Genomic DNA, 23,390 nt, shown 5'->3' on the forward strand with positions numbered 1-23,390 from the left:
AACTTTTTTTTGAAAACACATCAATGTATTAAGAAGAGAAAAGGAAATCACAACCTTGTCAATCTTTTCTTTTATTTTAAAAAATTAGCAATGTATTAACAAGAGAAAAGGAAATTACAACCTTTTCTCACATGTGAGACAAGGTTGTAATTAAGAAGACAACAATGTATTAAGAGAGAAAAGGAAATTACAACCTTGTCTCACAGGTGAGGAGAGACCGTGTCAATTTTATTATTTTCCCATAGCTGTGATGACCTTTCTATAAAGCATTTAATTTTCTAAGTTAGAGGCTATCAACTATATCTATACTTACTATATAATGGAGGTTAAAAATTTTCAAGGAAGGAGAAGGCATCACTTGTCATACATTGGTTTACTTCAAAGAAAACCTTACAAAACTTCTAATTTAAAATGCAAAAGTGAAGGGTACGAAGCTTTAAAATGCAAAAGTGAATGATAAATTGCAGGAAATGAAAAGACTTTTGGCAATGGATTGGAAAGCTTGGAAGTGGCCTGGAGAAAGACTATTTTGCTCGCCAAAAACTAAAGCGATCTATGAAAGCTTTGGTACTCAGAGGCTTGGATTGAACCCCTGAACAAGGTCTGCTCAAAACTTGGGACGCTAGCAAATGGTCTCAAGTAGTGGGAAACATGTGGAAATCCAAATGCGAAGAGAGAGACAAAATCTTCTTGTGGAAGGTTCTATTTGGATGCGTGCCAACTGGAGATAAGGCAAAAGCAAGAGGGCTAACCGAAGGTGCTTGTGTTAGATGCAAGCACTCGATCGAAACCCTCACGCACGTTTTCTGGGGATGTCCAGAAATCAAAAACTTCACACGCACTACAGGTGGGTGTTCGTCCATCTACAAACTCCCTTCTTCAGTCGTGACCTTGCTATGGACTCTAGGCGCATTGATAATGTGGATCTATTGACTGGCATATGCACAGTAAGTGGAAGTACTAAGGACAGTATGGCTGTCGAGAAATGCGTTAATTTTTCAATGTAAGTGTGAGCCTCTGGATGCAAATTCTATCTGAAGACATGCTGGTGAAACTTCTTGTGTAGAAGGAATAAAATCCGCAAACCTAACAAGTAAGAGGATCCGAGAGGGTGCGTCCCATGTGTATTTTTTAATGGAAGGTCCCTGTGCAAAGGTTATGCCCGGGCTGTTTGTAACTTTTTTAGTTTAATGCAATTCAAGCTCGACTTAGCACTTTTTTTTTTTAGGACTTTTGGCAACAGAAAGTCAAAAGACTTTTAAGTGCACATTTAAAAAAAGGGCAATTTTGGTGGAGATTTTGTCATTTAATGAAAACCTAATTTTAATTTTTGAAGATATATTTGGCTTTGTCTTTTCAAGGGGCTTTATTTGAGACCAATATTGATATTTTTTTAAAAAATGTTCAAATTTTAATTTCAAAATTCAAAATATAACTATAAAGGGAAAGTGCTTTAAAAGTTTTTGAACATTACACACTTATGTTCTGTCCTTCCTCCCCTGATTCATGGGTTATTGCTGTGAGTGTGTGTATGTACGTGCACGCACATGATAAGAGACACAAACAAAAATTCAAACATTATGTTTTTATGACAAGAGGGGAGCTTGTCTACTTACAACAAAGTTGGGCCATCAATGGGCTAGCTCAAGATGCAACTCACGTATGTCATGAGAAGAGAGCGAGAGAGAGAGAGAGAGAGAGGGGGGGGGGGGGGGGGGGTTGGTGCATCTTTATCATATAGTCCACAACCTTTTCCATGCCCATAACCTCAATTGAAGAGATCCCGTTGAAGAGATCCCGACTCAAGAAGTAGGAGCATATATGGTGTTTTTGTCTTAACTTGGAGAAAGTCTGTAAGGAAATTCTTTTGGACATTCTCAAACTCTTTTCGAGTAAACTTTGAGATGCTCCCGCTCCACACTTCAACTCCATAAAGAAGAACCGGTGTCATTAATGCATCAAAAAGGTACTTCTTGAGAACCCAACACTTGATGTTTCCCTCGTTTACAAATGTTCTCAAATGCATAATATGCTCTCTTTCCTGCTTCCAAACGACACGTAGCACATTCATGCCACTTGTGATTGGACGAAACCTCAAGGCCAAGGTACTTAAAGCTCTCAACAACTTCAAGTGTCTCATTGTTGTACACAATGCATGGCTTCTTCTTATGGTGTTCACAAGCATAACCTTTGTTTTGGATTCATTCACAATCAGCCCACTATGCAAGCAAGTGTCATAAAATTTAATATCTAACAAACCCAAATTATTTTCTCATATTAAATGTGGGAGAATAAACGAGAACAAGGGTTAGAATATAGACATGTGCTGATGCATCTATCTCAACACGGGGCCAAGGTTAAATAAGGTTAGCTTCATTAAAGACCTCCAAAAGTTAGTGTTCAAAAGTCCTTTGACCTTAGACAAGCTAAGGTTTTGACCTTGAGGTTGGAATCCTACCCAAGCATCAGGTGCTTGTTGGCTTCCTAAGTGTTACAGGGAACCTTACCCAAAAGCTTGAGGTGTTTCTTACATGCTTAAATGAATAAGGTTCTTGAAGTATTCAATTTAAAGATAATTCTGAAGAGGCATCATCGTTTTTATGCTTGATTGACTAAGTCCTTGAAGTATTCAATTCAAACAAATGACTTAGTAAGCATAAAAGACACATGTTCAAATGATCCTCCACAAGTGGCCCTCGTGATGTGCTTAAATGTTATTGGATAGGTTTTAAAGAGCTCCAATGAGAATTTAGATACATAAAAATAAATAATTAAGTTATTTCTCTCAAAGAGGAAAAAGAGGATACATGTCCAAATGAATTAATAAAATAATACAAGAGAGAGAGAGAGAGGTGGACCAAGCATGAGAGGGGGGTATACTCTCCCCAACACACACACACACACACACACACACACACATGCGCGCACGCGCGTTCTCTCACTGTGTGGAGTGCAAAGTGCAAGAGCTCCATCTCCTTCTCCAAGCTTGTTGAGAAGTGGAGAGCCTACACCAACACTCTTGTCTATGGAATGCAAATCTAACCAAGAGCCATGCTTCAATCCTTAATCTTGTCATCTTCTTCATCTTCATTACTATGCTATTATGCTATGCTAAGCAAGAAGATTGATGATAAGTGAGAAACTATTTCTTTCTCCTATGGATGATTCTTCTTCCTCTTCCCTACCTTCATTCACGCTAGCTCTCTCCACCTTCGAAGGTGTTTGAGGCCTTGGGATTGAGGCTTGGGATAGTTAATGCTTTTTGCAAAGTTTATGTTAAGCTCGTGGTGCATGAAGCTGTCCATCTTCATAGTATCACCAAGGTCGCAAGGAACACAAAGATTGTATTGTAACAAGTCTCTCTTGATGGGAGAATCTGTAATACAAACGCCTTTTGGAGGGAGGACCGGCTCCAAGTAAATCCAGTCCTCAACTGTTTTCATGTTCTCTAATAATCTCTCTCTTGCAAAATTATTTTTCATGCCAAGTTAATTAAGTACTATGTTCATGTTGCCACCATCAATTAAGTTCACCCTCAAAGTTCTCAAAGTAATCTCACAAAAATGCTCACTCAATTCTCTCAATTCTGCTATTCTCAAAGTTCATAGGCCATTTCCATTACATTGGTATTAGAGCATTTGGTTTCTCTTTTCTTGCTTAAAAAGAGAGGTCCTTAAGTAGCTTATTAATTCTTGATTTTGTTAATTATATTAGGGTAAGTGGGACTGGGACCTATTATCCGTTTTGTTGAGCGCACTATGTGGGATATGGTGCACACCTCGGGAGATTTGGTCTTAATAATGGGGTCTTTTTAGACTTGCCTACGGCTTTACCATTTGAGCCATAAGAAGTTCAAAAGGAGCTATCCCTCGGCAATTCTGCTATGTTAGACCCATCCCACTACTCTTTATAATTAACCAATTCTAGCCGTGGGTGTAGATACTTAAGTGCTTATTTTCAAAGGCTAAGAGGAGTAGCAACTAAGGTTTTGAGTTGCCAAAGAATACAGTAAGTAAACTCATAAGTATAATTAGCATGGCTGACAATAACTAAGAGAGTAGAATAAACATTGATAACTTTGATTTTGTACATGAGGGTGCTAATGATGATGCCCCAATGTTTATCAATTATCTTGTTACTAGATTGCATCAAGCTATGGGCAACCCTACTTTGCAAGCCGGAGTTACTCAACAACTTTGTGCTTATGGGATTTCCCTTCCTCTCCAAAAGGAGAGAGTGCTTAGGAGGCCTCTTGATGAGACCCCCAAAAGAAGACTCTCTCCCATACAAGAGGAGGAATCCAAAGAACAAGAAAGTAATGAATCCCTAAGTTCCTCTGAAGATGTGGCTCCATAAAGACAGTGGTCTAGCTGATCACCAACTCCTCTCATGAGGAAATGGTCAACACACAATCCTTCTCTTTGTCACTCCAAAAGGAAAGAGAGGAAACAAAGGAAGAAAAGGTCAAGAAAGAGGTCACCCTCTTCTCCTTCTTCTTCACCTTCCTCCTCTCCGGACGAAAGCTATGGCTATTCTCCTAGAGAATACAAGAGGGGAGGACATTGCAAATCATACCCTACATGGCAGAGATCACAAAATCTCAAGAAGTTCAAAGAGGGAGGAAAGAGTAACTCTTTTCTTACCTATGATGACACCTTTGGTGCCACCGATAGAGTATTGGCCTTCATCCAACAATTTGATGCGGCCTTTGGAGACGAGGGCTTCACGGAGTCCTCCAAGCTACGTGGCAACGGTGAAGCCCCAAAGACTACGGGTTTCCATCATGAAGCAATTTCTCACAAGCGATGCAAAGGACAAAGTACTTACAGAAAAGCGCAGTTTGAAGCTTCTCACATGAGTCTATTCACAAATATGTAGACAAGTTTTGGGATTTACATCTCAAGGCTATTGTCTTCCAAAATATAGACTTCATCGAGAAAAAGAAAAATTTTGTGCAGGATTACCTGAAGAAATGGCCGAGTATGTCAACTCCCAACGGCCTGGTTCTATCATCAAAGTAATTATTCACTAATGACGCTAATGGTTTATCAAATGAAAGTGGTAGGAATCAAGAAGAGTTAGACTTGTCTACTTTTCTAAATGGATTCCAAGATGTTTTCATCAATGATATCCCTATGAACTTACCTCCAAAACGAGGGGATGATGACCATCAAATTGAGCTCTTACCAAGAAGCTCACCGCCTAACAAGCCTCCTTATCGAGTTTCCCAAGCTCAACAAGAGGAGATCATGAGGCAAGTACAAGAATTGGTAGACAAAGGGATAGTGAGGCCTAGCTCCTCTCCCTTTTGGTTCTCCAGTCCTTTTAGTGCAAAAGAAAGATAGACTATAGAGCCCTAAACCATATCACTATCAAAAATAAATTTCATGTGCCTCGGATAGAAGATCTGTTTGATAAGCTACAAGGCTCTACCTACTTCAGTAGGATTGACCTTAAAAGTGGATATCATCAAATAAAGATAGTGGATGAAGATATCCTAAAGATTGCATTTCGTACAACATTTGGTATTTATGAATATCTAGTCATGCCTTTTGGCTTGACCAATGCACCAGCCACATTCAATTATTTGATGGAGAAACATTTAGACCCTACTGCAAGTTCACTGGAGTGTTCTTTGATGATATCATCATCTACTCCAAGTCCTTGGAGAAACACAAGCAACATCTTTAAGTAATTTTTCAAGCATTGAGGGAGAATAAGCTTTGTCTCAACCAAAAGAAAAGCAATTTTTTCCTTCACGAGATTAATACTTAGGTCATATTATCTCTCAAGATGGTATCCGTATGGATCCATCAAAGTTAGAGATAATAAAAGCAAAGCCTAATCCAAGGAATCCACATGAGCTAAGAAGCTTTATTGGTATGTGTGCATACTATAGACGCTTCATAGAAAAATTTTCTCAAATAGCAGGACCATTAATAACGTTAAGTATTTATAGACTGCTAAGGAGCAACAAGCTTTTGACAAGCTCAAAGAGAAGCTTACCTCTCAACCAGTTCTCATGCTTCCGGATCTCTCAAATCCATGTGAGATCAACTGTAATGCTTATGGTGATTGCCTTGGAGCAGTCTTGCTTCAAGAAGGGCATGCCATAGCATATGAGAGCCGAAGGCTCAATACGGATGAACAGGTCTTGGGCATTTATGAGAAAGATCTTTTAGTTGTTATACATGCCCTAAACACATGGAAGCACTATTTATTGGGGACTCCGTTCATTTTACGAACAGGCCACCAAAGTCTCAAGTACTTCATGACGCAAACCAAGCTTTCCGACAAACAAATGAGGTGGGCAAATTTTATTTTCATATTGCTCACTCTACTAGTAAGCACAATCAAATGGCTGATGCACTTTCACGACGACCAAAAGTCAATGCAGTGAAAGTCATGTATGACTCCCATGCTCCTCCATATGCGGGGCATAGAGACATTCAACCTACTCTTTGAGGAGTAGAGACATACTTCTATTGGCCTACCATGAAAGTGTAAATATGAGAGTATGTTTCAAAATGTGTGGTATGCCAAAAGACTAAGTATGATAGAGGGAAGAAACCTAGATTACTCCAGCCATTGCCAATCCCTAATTCACCATGGGAGAGTATATCCATGGATTTTATCTTTGGATTACCCAAGTCTATCCATGGGAATACAAGAATATGGACAATAGTCGACAGGTTTAGCAAGAAAGCACACTTTATTTCTATCAAAAAGACTATTAAGGCATCATATCTCAGATTTTAAAACACCATGGATACCAACATCCATCGTGTCAGATAGAGATCCTAGAATGACCAGTAATTTTTGGAAAGGTCTCTTTGAAAATCTTGGTACAAGATTGAATTTCTCTTCGGCCTATCACCCACAAACAGATGGCCAAAGTGAGATAGCAATCTTATGATACTCGATCTACTAAAGACTTATGTTACAGAAGTAGATCAACGATCACAATGGGAAAAGTACTTACCCCTTATAGAGTATCCGTACAATAATACTATCCATACTACTACAAGAAAAGCACCTAAAAGTCCCTTGCTACTTGAAGTACATGGAAAGATCTTCGCTCCTGATGAGTATAGCCGTGACCCACAAAAATCTTTTCAAAAGGTTAAGGAGGCTATATCCATCTCTCAACAAAGGCAAAAAGTTACTACTGACAAGCACAGAAGGGTCTTAATGTTCAAAGAAAATGATTGGGTCTTACTTAAGTTTCCCAAGGCTCGATTGAGGCAAACAACGGGAAAAAATCCTACAGGCCATCTAAAGTATTATGCTAAAGTAGCAAAAAGATACTATGGTCCTTTTCAAATCCTGAAGCCAATTAATGACATGGCTTATCAACTCAAGTTGCCCAACCATTGGCTCATACACAATGCTTTTCATGTGAGCCTACTTAAGCCCTACAAAGGAGAGCCACCAATAGAACCAATTATTGAAGACCCTCCAGAAATCGAAGACCAAGAAGAGGTGCTACAACCCAAAGCTATCCTTTGGCATGAAGACAAGGTACTACGGCATGGTAAGATTATCAGACGGTATCTTATTAACTTCAAAAATTATCCATTTGAACATGCTAGATGGATGCAAGGAATACACATTAAGGATAGTATCAACCTTCTTAATGCTTACAATGTTGCACTAGAGTAAGCAAATGTAAATTCTTTCTAAATAAACAATGTTTTTGTCTTATAAGACTAATCCTCTTTTGTGCACAAATTTAAATACTATGCATGCTTAGAATCATGTTTGTGATGTTGGAATTAGGGTTGCAAAGAAACGCACACAGCTTGGAGAAGGTGAAGGAAGCTCAAGGCACACAATAGAGAGTGTGATACTTAGTGTGAAATGGAAAGATACATAGCCCTAGGGTGATGGGCGTATATACAATGCACGGGGGGAAAAACCTCCTAAAGAGGGAAAAAATGCCCCAATGGTCCTAGTGTGTTCACACACATCACTACCACATGTATATGGTAACAAATCTTCCCTGGAGTGATGCGGTGAACGAGAGCTGGCACATGAGTAAAGGGAAGTTCCATGCCCTGAGGACATGATCAATCCACAAAGGGGAGTAAGCCCAAAGCTTTGTAGAAAGCTTTGAGCTTCTCACGAGACAATGCCTTTGTGAAAAGATCTGCAAGGTTGTCCTGTGTTGGCACATAAGCCAAGCTGATCTCTCCTTCTGAGAGCCTCTTCCTGACATAGTGGTAATGCACCTCAATGTGCTTTGTGCGAGCATGAAAAACTATGTTTCTTCCAACTGCCAATGCGCTATGACTGTCAGTGTAGATAGTGTTGGCAGTGTCCTATCCAACACCCAAATCAGCCATAAGGCGTCTGAGCCATACACACTCAACCCTAGCTGTGAAGACTGCCCTGTACAAAGCCTCCTGTACAAAGCCTCACAACTAGAAGTGCCATAGTAGGCTGCTTCTTGCTCAACCATGATATACATGAACTGCCAAGCATGAAACAGAAACCACTTGTGGACACTCGCGTGTCAAAACAACCAGCCCAATCTGAGTCCAAAAAAGCATGTAAGTTTGGCGGCAATGATCCCCCCTTGGGATAAAACAAGGCCGACACTACCGTGTAGACGGCGACACTGCCTGTTGTTAGAGAGTGAGAGAAAGAGAGAGAGCTCTTGACTGCATTGATCGGCAGAGCAGAGAAACACACACACACACACACACACACACACACACACACACACACACACACACACACATACAGCCTCTTGATTGCTTTGAACGGCAGAGAGAAAAATATAATCTATTTTTATTAGGGACCTAAAAAATAGCATTAAAAAGCCTAAAAGAAAGCCTAAAAAATGTGTACACAAATTGATAGGCATCACCCCTATGTCACTACCTGCAAGTAGGCAGTGCCAACAAACCAAGATGTAAAGTGCCACTAAGGTAGCGAAAAATCCTCTTGACATCACGCCAATGCTTAAACCCTGGGCTATGCATAAATCTGTTGACCTGTGAGACTGCAAACTGAATATCTGGCCTCGTGTTACATATGTAAATGAGACATCCAACATCAGTTTGGTAAAGAGTAACATCAGCAGGATCACCAGCGTCATGAAGACTTGATTCCAAACTTGTTTCCATAGGAGTGGCAATAGGTTTGCAATCCTCAAGTCCAAACTTACATAGCAATGTCTCTATGTAACTTTTCTGACACAAGGCAATACCACCATCACATTGCTTAAACTGTATACCCAAGTAATGATGCAACAGTCCCAAATCATTCATCTTGAAAGTAGCATTCAAATCAGCCTTAAATTCACCAATATGTCTTTCATTTGGTCCAGTGATTAGCAAATCATCTACATAAAGAACCACAATGAGAAGTACATCACCCTTATGCTTTACATACAATGTGCTTTCTATTGGACTGTTACGAAAGCCTTGTTTGACCAAATGAGTGTCAGCTTTCTCATACCAAGCATGAGGAGATTGCTACAACCCATACAAAGCTTGTTTTAGATGGAACTTCTTAATTGTCTTCATGAACTCCTGAGTGATTTTGCACAAAGAATCTTTTTCGATTATGCGGTTGGATTCAGTCTCCATTGGGTAATTGAAGTGGTTTGAGTTTCAAAGGGAACTAGAGATTACCTTATACCCAACACTTATGTAGCATGGGAGTTATATGTTGAAGCTCAGCCCGAACATTGAACACAAGTTCCTGATAGATTCATGACCAACCCACAGCTTTGGGTGAAGGAAAAGATCCAAGAAGGCGATATTAAAGTGCAAGGATATGTTCTTAAATTATGCTCTCTTTTGGACATACCGAGTCGTGTGAACTCATACTTAGTAAGAAGGCCCTTATGCTAAACCAAAGATACGACTTTTGTGAGAAGGTCATAATTAGAGTATGAAAGAAGTCAAATGGTGGCAACCAATTCCATTATGTACCCCAAGATTGGTTCAATAGAGTCTATGGACCTATTCTCAAATACAACCCTCACAATGTTACCTTTGATGACTACGAGAAACGAAGGTGCATTACTGACTTTGCTCGAGCACAACCAAATGCAGTGATTATCACGCAAAGATGTATCACGGGGGGAAGAATGGTACAAAAATAAAGACGCGACTTTTAGTGCACAAGTTGAAGTGCTAAACTTTGACGCCCAAGATGTGACCATATATAGGGGTAGAAGCTCAGTTGTAGGAACCAAGAATTGGTTCATTGGACCCTTCCATATTTATGTATCTCCCTAGAAACTCTATGTATCTTTTTAGTCTTTTGCGGTTATAAAAATCTGATTTTGGTATAACACATATTGTTTTGAGGATATAATATTTGAGTTTCAATTTTGTTTTCATCATTCTAACTAACATGAGTGATGGGGTGTGTGTGTAGATGACTGTCCGTTTACCTCGAGGGATATGGGTGGATATACTCTCTCACCTTATGGTGGAGGAGCATTTCCAAACTGTAGTGAAAGTATAAAGACTTGTCACTACCACGCATAATGGGTAAGAGAAGAAAAGGTTGATGTTTACGGATTTCATTGTACCAAATACCTTTCGAGCTTGGTATCATTATACTATAGGGAACCCCGAGTTTAGACCACCTCAGCATAAACCCTCGTCTGTTGGGAGTATCGAGTGGATACAATCTAAGTTGGGAACAGAGATTGTAGTCACTAATCAAATATTGTACATAAATGCTTATGAACTTACCCTAAGACTGACACAGGAAACATGAATGGCCAAAATTATACTTTCTTGCAAAAACAATGACCGACATTTCTATAGTCCAGTACCTTGGGAGTTATTCTTTGACTTATTGGAAAGTCACTAATCTACAATCCTTGCAATGTAGAAATTATATACAATGCCTACAACAGACCCCAATGCCTTGCAGATTGTGCAAATATTCACAGCTCAGTAGGATGGGACACACTGGATGTGTTTCCAAAGGAATATGCATTCTTCGATGACAACTTTGAGTATAGGAAAGTGATTATCCATATCGAAATGAGAGTACCTGTAACAAACAAATCTCTTACTCAAGAATGGTATGACTCACACGCCAACGAAGAAATGTTCTAGCAAAGATTATAAAGGATTATTTGTCAACCATTAGACATACTCAAGGAATGGGACAACTATACTCCATTGGTGGAAGAATGTCACAACGGATATTACCGAGTGCATTATGTTAGAGCCACTAGGATTTATTATAAACTTTGAGACACCTTCTAGATTTTGGGAAACCCAAAGTTTTGTGATATAGGAATTGGGTTAATTTATTCATTATTCCTTCTCCTATTTTCTTCTCATCTTATATTTTAACGTCTATTCTATTTGATTTAAGGACTTCGAATGGGATAGGATATTTTACTAAGTGTGACCTTGGTTGATATGGTGTAGTAAGTTACCATGCCTCTTAGAGGAAATGCGGTTGTTGCTAACGCAAATGTGCCTATTGTTCCTCAACACACGATCATTGATAGAGACATCGATGCTATGCTTTGCAAGTCTCAACCGGGGCTCATTCGTCCGCGGTGAACAAAGCTATCATCATTAAGTTCAAACTAGAGAAAACAGCTAAGCATTGGTGGAGAGACCATTGCACAAAAAACAATGTTAATCCTAATGCTGCAACTTGGGATTATCTTAAGACCCCACTTAAGAAGAACTATCAGAACAAAGTTTATCATTGAGATCGTATGAATGAATTTCTTGACTGTACTCAAGGAACCAGAGATCTGGAACCATACTACCAACATTTCTTAACCCTTGTCAAGTATGCTCTAGTAGGGATGACTCAAGAGGTCAAGGTAGCTTGATTCATATCAGGGCTACATAATCCTATAAAGACTAGACTTTAGAGTCTTCGTCTTACCAATTTTGCAGATGTCCTTAATGCAGGAAGACCCATTGAAATAGAATTATCTACTATCGGAAAGAGGAAACTAGAACGTGTTCTTATTTGTGAATTCAAAATATTTTATTTTGAGGAGGAACAAAGATTTGGAAATCAAGAGCAAAGAAGAAAGAACTTATTAACTATGAAAGCTAGACATGATCATTTATGCTCTACTTGTCTTGATCTTGGTCATCAATCCAGGGATTGTCCCTTTAACAATTCAAGCTTCACAGGTTTGGTGGACAATTATGAACATAGAATCTTCAATCTAAATCAAAATTTTGGAAACTTTAGACCTAGACCATTGGTAGTTTAGAGGAACTTCAATCAGCAGAACTTTAACCAAAACTAGAGAACAACAACGAGAATGTTAACTGTCAACTTCGTCCAGGAGGAGGAGGAAGAAATCAAAGACCTCAAGGAAGATCTCAAGGGACTAGAGGTGAAGGAAATCAGGCAAATGCATATGTTCATGCTGCAATTGAACAGCAGGGAGCGAATGAATGAAAATCAGTTATTCAAACTCCAGCAGAGTATCAAGGTATCCATTTTACTTTATTGATTGATTCAGGGAGTACACATTCTTTCGTATCTCTTAAGTGCATTAGAAACCTCATTTTGTATGAACACCCTGATACAGACCTTACAATAGAATTAGCTACGGGTAGGAAGGTTAGATCTCCTACTTCAGCGGGTAACTTGAATTTTTTTTTGGATGATCATAATACTTCTGCAAACTTCAAAGTTTTATCCATCGAAATCTACGATGGAATTCTAGGAATGGATTGGCTTAAAGCCAATGATGCTCACATACATTGTAAAGAGGCTTCATTGACCTTTCAAAATGATCAAAACTCTAGAGTTACAGTTATTGGGAAACGGGGAAAGCCTAAGCTCAAACTAGTGAACTTTACCAAACTTATGAAGAGTCATGGGAAGGATGAAAGGATTCACGTAGTAAATCTTAACCCTAAAGAGAAGAAGATGGATTCACATGAAACCGAATGGATAACCGAATTTGATGATGTATTTCTCGAAGAACTTTCACAACTACCACTGAAGCGTGATGTTGATCATGCAATAGAGCTTACTCCATGAGCTCAACCAATTGCTCATTGACCTTACAAAATGTCAGTACTTGAACAAGGTTTCATTCGACCTAGCGTTTCTCCATGGAGTACTCCTATTCTCTTTAATCAAAAGAAGGATGGTACTTTACGTATTTGTATTTATTATTATGGATTACCTATAGCAGGACATCTAGGATACATTAAGACTTACTCTACTATAAGAAAAAGTTTCTTTTGGCCAGGACTAAAGCGCGATGTGTTGAACTATGTTACAAGATGTTTAACATGTCAACGTATTAAAGCTGAATGAATTTGATATCCCGGTAAGCTTCAACCTATTGATGCTCCACAAATGAAATGGGAATGCATATCCATGGATTTCATTATAGGACTTCCTAAATCTCTGGGATATGAATCTATTTTTGTGGTTGTTGATATGCTTACAAAAACGACCCATTTGTTTCCAATCCAAACAACATTTACGGCTAAGGATATAGCTTAAGTTTTCATCATGAAATGTGTTTTCATGTATCATGGTTTACCTCGACGAATAATTTTGATCGTCATGCAAAGTTCACCTCTAATTTTTGGAAAGCCTTATTCTCAGCTACAGGAACCCAGTTAGCCTTTAGTACTGCTTATCATCCTCAAACTGATGGGCAAACATAAAGAGCAAATTAAATCATTGAAGACATGTTGAGAGCTTATTGTATGCATGAGCAGAGTAAATGGACTAGATATTTGTATATGGTTAAATTTGCATATAATCCCTCATTCCAACGCGCAATTGGAATGTCTCCTTTTCAAGTGTTGTATGGACAAGAGTGTCTTACTCCACTTAAATGGACAGACTCTCTCATACGAGTTCAAACATCCAAAGAAATGTTGGATGAAATGAAAATACAAACCGATCTTTTACGGCAGAATATTAAAACTGCTCAATATTAAAACCTGTTGGAATTAGGGTTGCAGAGAAACACACACAACTTGGAGAAGATGAAGGAAGCTCAAGGCACACAATAGAGAGTGTGTTACTTAGTGTGCAATGGAACGATAGATAGCCCTAGAGTGATGGGCGTATATACAATGCTCGGGGGAAAAAACCTGCTAAAGAGGGAAAAAGAGCCCCGACAGTCATAGTGTGTTCACACACATCACTACCACATGTATATGGTAACAAATCCCCCTGGAGTGATGTGGTGAACGAGAGCTGGCACATGAGTAAAGGGAAGTGCCATGCCTTGAGGACATGATCAGTCCACAAAGGGGAGTAAGCTTAAAGCTTTGCGGAAAGCTTCAAGCTTCTCACGAGACAATGCCTTTGTGAAAAGATCTGCAAGGTTGTCCTATGTTGGCACATAAGCCAAGCTGATCTCTCTTGCTGAGAGCCTCTCCCTGACATAGTGGTAATGCACCTCAATGTGCTTTGTGCGAGCATGAAAAATTGGGTTCCTCGCAACTGCCAATGCGCTCTGACTGTCAGTGTAGATAGTTTTGGCAATGTCCTTTCCAACACCCAAATCAGCCATAAGGCGTCTGAGCCATACACACTCAACCGCTCAGCCTCACAACTCGAAGTGGCCACAATAGGTTTCTTCTTGCTCAACCATGATATACATGAACTGCCAAGCATGAAAAAAAAATTGTGGACACTCACGTGTCAAAACAACCAGACCAATCTGAGTCCGAAAAAGCATGTAAGTCTGGCGGCAATGATCCCCCCTTGGGATAAAACAAGCCAAGATGTAAAGTACCACTAAGGTAGCGGAAAATCCTCTTGACAGCCTGCCAATGCTTAGACCCTGGGCTATGCATAAATATGTTGACTTGCGAGACTGCAAACTAAATATCCGGCCTCGTGTTGCATACATAAATGAGGTAGCCAACAGCAGTTTGCTAAAGAGTGACATCAGTAGGATCGCCAGCATCATGTAGACTCAACTTCAAACCTGTTTCCATGGGAGTGGCAATAGGTTTGCAATCCTCAAGTCCAAACTTACATAGCAATGTCTCTATATAACTTTTCTAACACAAGGCAATGCCACCATCACACTGCTTAAACAATATGCCCAAGTAATGATGCAACAGCCCCAAATCTTTCATCTTGAAAGTAGCATTCAAATCAGCCTTAAATTCAGCAATATAACTCTCATTTGGTCCAGTGATCAGCAAATCATCGACATAAAGAACCACAATGAGAAGTACATCACCCTCACGCTTTACATACAATGTGATTTCTGTTGGACTGTTACGAAAGCCTTGCTTAACCAAATGAATGTCAGCTTTCTCATACCAAGCACGAGGAGATTGCTTCAACCCATACAAATCCTTCTTACATTTGCACACTTTGTCCTCTTGTCCTTTTACGACAAAACCGCGAGGCTGCGTTACATAAACTTCCTCAAATATGTCACCATTCAAGAAAGCAGTAACAATGTCTGATTGATGTACATCCCAACCAAAATGAGCTACCAATGCACATAGAAAACGCATAGTAGTCATACGACAAGTGGGAGCAAAAGTCTCTTCATAATCAATGCCTTTTTGTTGTGCATAACCCTTTGCAACAAGTCGAGCCTTATGGCGATCGATCTCACCATCCGGCTTGCGTTTCAACTTGTAAACCCACTTCATACCAATGGCCTTTTTGCCAAGAGGCAAATCACATAAAGTCCATGTGTCATTTTCTATGAGTGCACCATATTCTGATTGCATGGCAGCCATCCAATTTTCTGAATTCTGTGCTTCATCAAAAGACAGAGGCTCCTCAACATCATGTAAGCTAGACACAGCCAAATCATAATAATCTGATGCATAAGATGCATGGCGAGAGCCTGAACGAGTACGACTAGACAAAGGTGCATCCAATTTACTGTCACACAAAGTGTGCATCAGCCATTTTGGCATACCTCTAGCCTGCTCATTTTCAGCCCTTTCCTCATCAAGTACATCATGTCCATCTACATTAGTAATAGGCTGATCTAGAACATTTTCAGAAACCCCCATAGGTTGTACATTTGCTTCATCAGAATTTACATTCGTATTTCCACAACTGAAAAGAGGCAACAAAGTGTCATAAATGTCTTGTGAGCTTACATTACTATCTCTAGTACATGGCAGCAAGGGCCGAACAGAATCTTCCACAAACACTACATCCCGTGAAACCAGAATACGCTTTGTTTGTGGATGATACAACCAGTAACCTTTGCTTTTAGCAGTATAACCAACAAAAATACATTTGACAGTCTTATCATCCAATTTTTTGCGTTGTGTTTGTGGCACCAAAGCATATGCCAAACAGCCAAAAACACGCATGTACTCAATAGGCTTTCTATCATGCCATGCTTCATATGGAGTAATAGATTGCAAAGCTTTCATAGGAAACCTGTTTAGTACATAAGTGGCACACATGATGGCCTCAAGCTAAAAAGAATACGGCAAAGCATGACTTTTGACCATACATCGTGTCATTTCCGTAAGTGACCTATTTTTCCTCTCAGCAACACCATTTTACTGAGGTGTATAAGACACTGTACATTGGTGTTTTATCCCATGACTAGCCAAAAATGCATTAAATTCATGAGACATATACTCCCCCCCTCCATCGGAACGGAGGTGCCCATAGTACATTTTGAGACATTTTTAGCCATAGCCAGAAATTGTTTGAAGCACATAAAAACTTTGGACTTCGCTTTAAGCAGAAATACCCATGCATGCCTAGAGTAATCATCAATGAAAGTCACGAAGTAAAGGTAATTGCCCAAGGCTGGAGTTTGCATAGGCCCACAAACATCACTATGCACAAGTTGCAACCTGCATGTGGCCCGAACTGAACCATCCTTTGGAAACTTCGAACGTTGCAGCTTACCCAAAATACAGCCTTCACAAACATGTTTGACAGGTGCTTCAAGAGGTGGCAAAGAAGCAACCATATCAGATTTCTGCAAACGCAGCAAACTGGCAAAATTCATATCACCAAAACGTGCATGCCAAAGTTTTGCATCTGAAATAGCCCTTGAATCTGCAACTGCAACTGCATTTGGAAAATTTTGTCCACACTTGTCATACAAAGTGAGCTTACACAGCCCACAGCACAAAAGCCCAAATGCAATGGTTTCATCACCAAAACTGAGATCATGAATTGTACATCTGTCATCCAAAAATTTAACTACAAGTCCAAGTCTAGCAAGTGTCGATACAGACAAAAGATTCTGCTTGATCCCAGGTACATAAAGTGCATTAACAAGTGTGAAAGAGCTGCCATTTGCAGCAACAACAATTTTCCAACTCCCTGAACCGGATAAGAGGCATTGTTGGCACAAGTGACTGAATTCCGATGAGGGAGAGAATCGAGAGAGGCGAACAATTCACGATGTGAGGTAATGTGCTTTGTAGCACCACTGTCGAAATACCACACATGTGAATCTACACCAACTGACATGCATGCATCATGGACAGCAGGATTGTAAGTGCACTCAGCACTTAAAGCCCATTCTGCATCAACATCAACATTACAGTCTCCTTTTACAGAAGGCTCAACAGTGGCTGCATTTGTAGTGGAACCAGCATTTGTAGTGGAACCACCCTCTTACTTCTTAGCCTCTTTGGCCTTCAACTTAGGACACTGCTTGATCAAGTGATCATTAGCTTTACAATAATGGCAACGCATCTTCTTTTTGCCCTTATCACCAAAATTGCCAGAAGAATTGCTGCCAGTAGAAGGTTTAGGAACAGAAGTTTTGCCACTCACAGCAGAACCATAAGAAGTGGCTGCATTGTTGTTACCACCCTTTCTTTGAGAAGAAATAAAATCTTGTTCAACTGCACGTTGTCTAGTCCTATTTTTTCTGAAAAGTGACTCTTGCAACATCAATGTGCATAATGCATCAAACTTGACAACTTCTGGATTTCCTTAGGTTAGAAGTCTCCAAGTACTAGCAAAAGTCTGGTAAGAATCTGGTAAGGCATCGAGAACAGTCAGTACAAAGGAACTCTCTAAAATGACTTCACCTGTAGAAATAAGTTGCTCATTGATATCCTTGACACCAGCAAGAAAAGTGTCTGTGTCATCTTCCTCATGCATAATCTTCGACTCCAGCTCCTTACGCAGTAAAGCAATTTTAGCCTCATTGCGGCTTGCATAAAGACCGACATCCCAAGCCTGTTTTGCAGATTTTGCTGAACGAATGTGAGGAACAATGGTGCGCTTCACAAACCACACAATCAATGCATGAGCCTGCGCATCCTTTACATCCCAACGAGCTTGTTCTACCGTAGGCAAAACATCTCTAATAACAGCAATCCTTGCAGCAAGACCTGCAACATCCTCAACATCGCCTACATCCTCAGAACCAGGACATACATCAATGCCTTGCACAATATTCCAGACGCCCTTTGACACAAGAATGTGTTGCATCATATAAGCCCACATAGGGTAATTGTCCCCATCCAACCTGTCCTCAGCAGCAAACATCTTGAACACATTTGTGTTATTGTCAGCCATGGTAAATGTTGCACCTGATGTGAAAACTGCCCAAAAATAGGAGAACCGGAGCGGGAACAACATGTGCTATATAGCACAAATCGTAGAAGACTGTAAGGCACCTGTTATGCAAAAAACGGCACTGACAAGAATTTTGCACAAAATGACAAAATTGCATGTGCATGCCTTTCTGTAGTGGAAACAGAGGCCGAAATGAGCCCAAATCAGAAATCTGAGCAGACTAAGCTAAATGAGATTTCCCAAAATATTTATCAACCTGCGAACGCTTGCCAAACCTCACTAAAATTGGAGAGATTGAGCAAGCGTGTGCTGGAGCAGCTGGTGACTAAGCTCGGGAGGATGCAACCTGCTCTGATACCAATTGTTGGAATTAGGGTTGCAAAAAAACGCACACAACTTGGAGAAAACAAAGGAAGCTCAAGGCACACAATAGAGAGTGTGTTGCTTAGTGTGCAATGGAAAGATAGACAGCCCTAGAGTGATGGGCATTTATACAATGCACGAGGGAAAAAACCTCCTAAAGAGGGAAAAAATTCCCCAACGGTCCTAGTGTGTTCACACACATCACTACCACATGTATATGGTAACATGTGATAACGATGTCACTCAAACACCAAGTAGAATTTGTCACTCTACTTTGGGAGTATGATATGCACTAAAGAGCAGACATGCTTGCGGAAGCTGTGTCTCCCAAGCACCAAATGGACTAGTCATCCATTCTGGAATGATGTCGCAGGGTGAAAAGGGATCCACTACCCGCTAAGAAAGATGTATGACTAAGACTTTTTCTCTTCTATCTCATAGTCGAGGATGACTATGATTTCAAGAGAGAGATAATGTCATAGAATCTAATATCTAACCAACCCAAATGGTTTTCTCATATTAAACTCATCATTTAATGTGGGAGAATAAACAGGAACAAGGGTTAGAATATAGACATGTGCTTATGGATCTATCTCAACACGGGATGAAGGTTAAAAGGGGTCTAAATGAGAGATGGTATGTTAAAGAGCAATGCTACCGAATGGAGCTTAAAGACCGTAGGGCTAGCTTCATTAAAGACCTCCAAAAGTTAGTGTTCAAAAGTCTGTTGACCTTAAGCAAGCTAGGGTTGACCTTGAGGTGAGAATCCTACCCAAGCATGAGGTGCTTGTTGGCTTGCTAAGTGTTAGTGGGAACGTTACCCAAAAGCTTGAGGTGTTTTTCACATGCTTAAATGAATAAGGTTCTTGAAGTATTCAATTCAACCAAATGACTTAATAAGCATAACAAACACATGTTCAAATGATCCTCCACAAGATGCCCTCATGATGTTCTTTAATGCTATTGGATAGGTTTTAAAGGGCTCCAATGAGAATTTAGATACATAAAAATAAATAATTAAGTTCTTTCTCTCAAAGAGGAAAAAGAGGACACATGTCCAAATGAAATAATATAATAATACAAAAGAGAGAGAGAGAGAGAGAGAGAGAGAGGTTGACCAAGCATGAGAGGGGGGTATACTCTCCCATACACACACACACACACACACACACACACACACACACATATTCTCTCATTGTGTGGAGTGCAAAGTGCAAGAGCTCCATCTCCTTCTCCAAGCTTGTTGAGAAGTGGAGAGCCTACACCAACAATCTTGGCTATGGAATGCAAATCCAACCAAGATCCATGCTTCAATGCTTAAGCTTGCCATCTTCTTCATCTTCATTACTATGCTATTATGCTATCAAGAAAAGTGATGATAAGTGAGGAACTATTTCTTTCTACTATGGATGATTCTTCTTCCTCTTCCCTACCCTCATTCCCGGCTAGCTATCTCCACTTTCGAAGGTGTTTAAGGCCTTGGAACTGAGGCGAAAAGTTTATCTTAAGCTTGTGATGCATGAAGCTTTCCATCTATATAGCATCACCAAGGTCACAAGGAACACAAATATTGTATTGTAACAAGTCTCTCTTGATGGGAGAATCTGTAATACAAACGCCTTTTTGGAGGGGGGGATCGACTCCAAGTAAATCCGGTCATCAATTATTGTCATGTTCTCTAATACATTCTCTCTTGCAAAATTATTGTTCATGCCAAGTTAGTTAAGTACTATATTCATGCTGCTGCCATCAATTAAGTTCACCCTCTATGTTCTCAAAGTAATCTCACAAAAATCCTCACTCTAATTCTCTTAATTCCACTATTCTCAAAGTTCATAGGCCATTTTCAGTATAGAAAAGTTCTCAAGGACAACCATAAGATTTTGTGCATCATCTGAAGTGTATGCTAGAAGCACGACATCATCCGCATACAACAAAAGCATGATTACCGCATTGCAAATAGTGACCTCTTCAATGCCTTCTTCTTTCATAAAGTCGAGTACCATTTCTTCCTAGGAGAGTTGGTAACAATGGACATCCTTGTTTAACCCCAATAGTGCTTACAATGTTTTTTGAAATTCCTCTTTCCATGCGCAATTGTGACACATCACCTCGTCATAGATTCGAGAAACCGCAAGCATAAACTCACTTGGCACTTGGAATTCTTCCATTCTTCTCCACAAATTGTTACATGGAATCATATCAAAGGCTTTCTTAAAGTCCACAAAACAACAATACAATTGCTTGCTTTTCAACAGACTTTCCTCCATGAGAACACGAAGAGTGAAAAGATGATCAATGGTGCTACCGCATCGACGAATATCCGCTTGTCGTTTTTCACACTTGTTCATCCCAATCACTCAATTTCATCTTCATTATGCACCCAAACAACTTTGCCACAAGAGATCCAATCATTATAGTTCAGTAGTTGTTTACATTCTTTACATCCCCTCCAATATGCAAAGGCTTGACCCGATTAATACTTCAATCATAAGTCATACCATGTTGAAGTGCAAGGTTGAACATATCACACATCCACTCATGGGTAAAATCTCCCGTCCATTTGATCATCTACAGCTTGAAACCTTGAAGATCTCGCGCTTTGCGAGTGGCCAACTTTTCAAGCTCACCGCATACATCCTCAATAGTAAAAAAAGAGAGCATACATGGGAGTGAACCATAAAATGGAATTTTTTTAACATTTGGTTGCCTATATAATTGCCTACAATGTGTGTACATATCCACAAGACTCAAGTTGCCAAAATACTCAACCCGCTTGTCTCTCAAGACACGCACGTGCCTCTTCTTGGACTTGAAAAAGTTGTTCCTTTATTTCCCATCTTCTTCTCTTCTTTGTGTCAATGCCTTGTATGTATGCAAATGACTTTTATAGTTGTCTTTGTACATAGTTGCATCAAGCTTTATCAAGGACTTTCGAGCATCTTGACATTCTTTAACAAACCACCTTTTATGTGATCTAGCTTTGTTAATACCATGGAGATGCTTTATGGCAAAGCATTCTTTGGCACAAGAACAAATAACTTTCTTGAAAGCTTCCCATTTAGTTTCCAATGGTGCGTCATATTGAATCTTTCTCATCCATAACTTTTTGCTCAACCATTTCAATGTACATTGGTGCCCGTTTAAATTCCATACATAGTGATAATTTCTCTTTCCTTTGGCTGAAATTATCATGCTTAGTTGCTTCTCCACATGAACGGTCAATACATAAGGTCCAATGGTCCGATTTCAGGGTCCATTGGCCAATCATAAAACTCTTTCTGCGATACATGATGGCTTCGGAGAGTAGCATATAGTCAATCACACTATCCCCATTATGTTCTTACATGTAAATCCATTGGTTCCACTCCACAAAGATACACCATTGGCAATGAGCATACCCATGCTATTACACATGTGTAAAAGTAACTTTCCATAGTGATCCAGCTCTTTCTCATCCATTGAAGTACGATCATACAAGTGAACTTACTCCAACTCCCATGGCATATCAAATTTTTGAGTATCATGTTGCAATGTTTTTGTGCGAGCATTCATATCCCCAAAATACAATAACATCACCTTCACCTTTGAAATAAGCAATGTCCTCTTCTAAATCAAAAAATGGTTGATCTCTATCCATGCAAGCATAAAAGGGGTACCGTGATGAGGAATGTAGCAACCGGCTACAAAAATGGGTGCTTTTTTTGGTGTCATAATTTTCAACCATACATAACGTTTGTACTTGTCATCTTTCACAATTGATACAAAATCTTCCAATCCTTTTTTAACCATACATGCTACCCCTCCTTGCTCTCTTCGTTGCTTGAGATTCTTTGACCACATCAATGAATGTACATTGTAATCCTCTAAGCCGTTAATCCTTTGTGTGTCATGCTCCCAAATTTCAACAAGAAGTACAACATCATCTTTGCTTGTTGTTCATGACTGCCAACCCCTGCATTCCATGGGTATCCATTACAATTCCAAAAGCATATTTTCAATTGTAACTCGGTATCATAAGTCACGCATCCCTGTTTTCTCGAGGGACTTGCCTCCTCCTTGCGCACATTTTCTTCGTGAGAGATGTCCTTGTTTTTCTTATTCTTTTCATCATATGCCTTGCGACACATTTTTTGTTGCTTAATAGTGCAATCTTCACATACAAAACATTTTGTATCTCTCAAATAGATCTAACTATTATCAAGAAGAATCTTTCGTTTGGTCTCATCCGACATGGTGCATATAATTGGTCGTTCTCCCGAGCGAGGAGCTCCTTGCTTCCCCACTCTATGTGCTCCATAGACCATAACTCTGGACATGCCAAAGTGGGTTTTGAAGAAATCTTCGATAAGAATGGCAAGAGAAGGAGGTGTCTCTAATTTCTCTTCGAGAATACCATGAATAACAATGTTCTTGGAACGTCGCTCCCGTTCCTTCAACTCCTCCACATCCACATTCTCAACATTCTTTGTTTGAACCATAGCTTGCATGAGTGAGAATTAGGAATCACATTGTTACCACATACATCAGCCCAAGACTTGTTT

The sequence above is a fragment of the Adiantum capillus-veneris genome, chromosome 28, assembly GCF_014529385.1.
Source record: "Adiantum capillus-veneris isolate H3 chromosome 28, ASM1452938v2, whole genome shotgun sequence".
NCBI lineage: Eukaryota > Viridiplantae > Streptophyta > Polypodiopsida > Polypodiales > Pteridaceae > Adiantum > Adiantum capillus-veneris.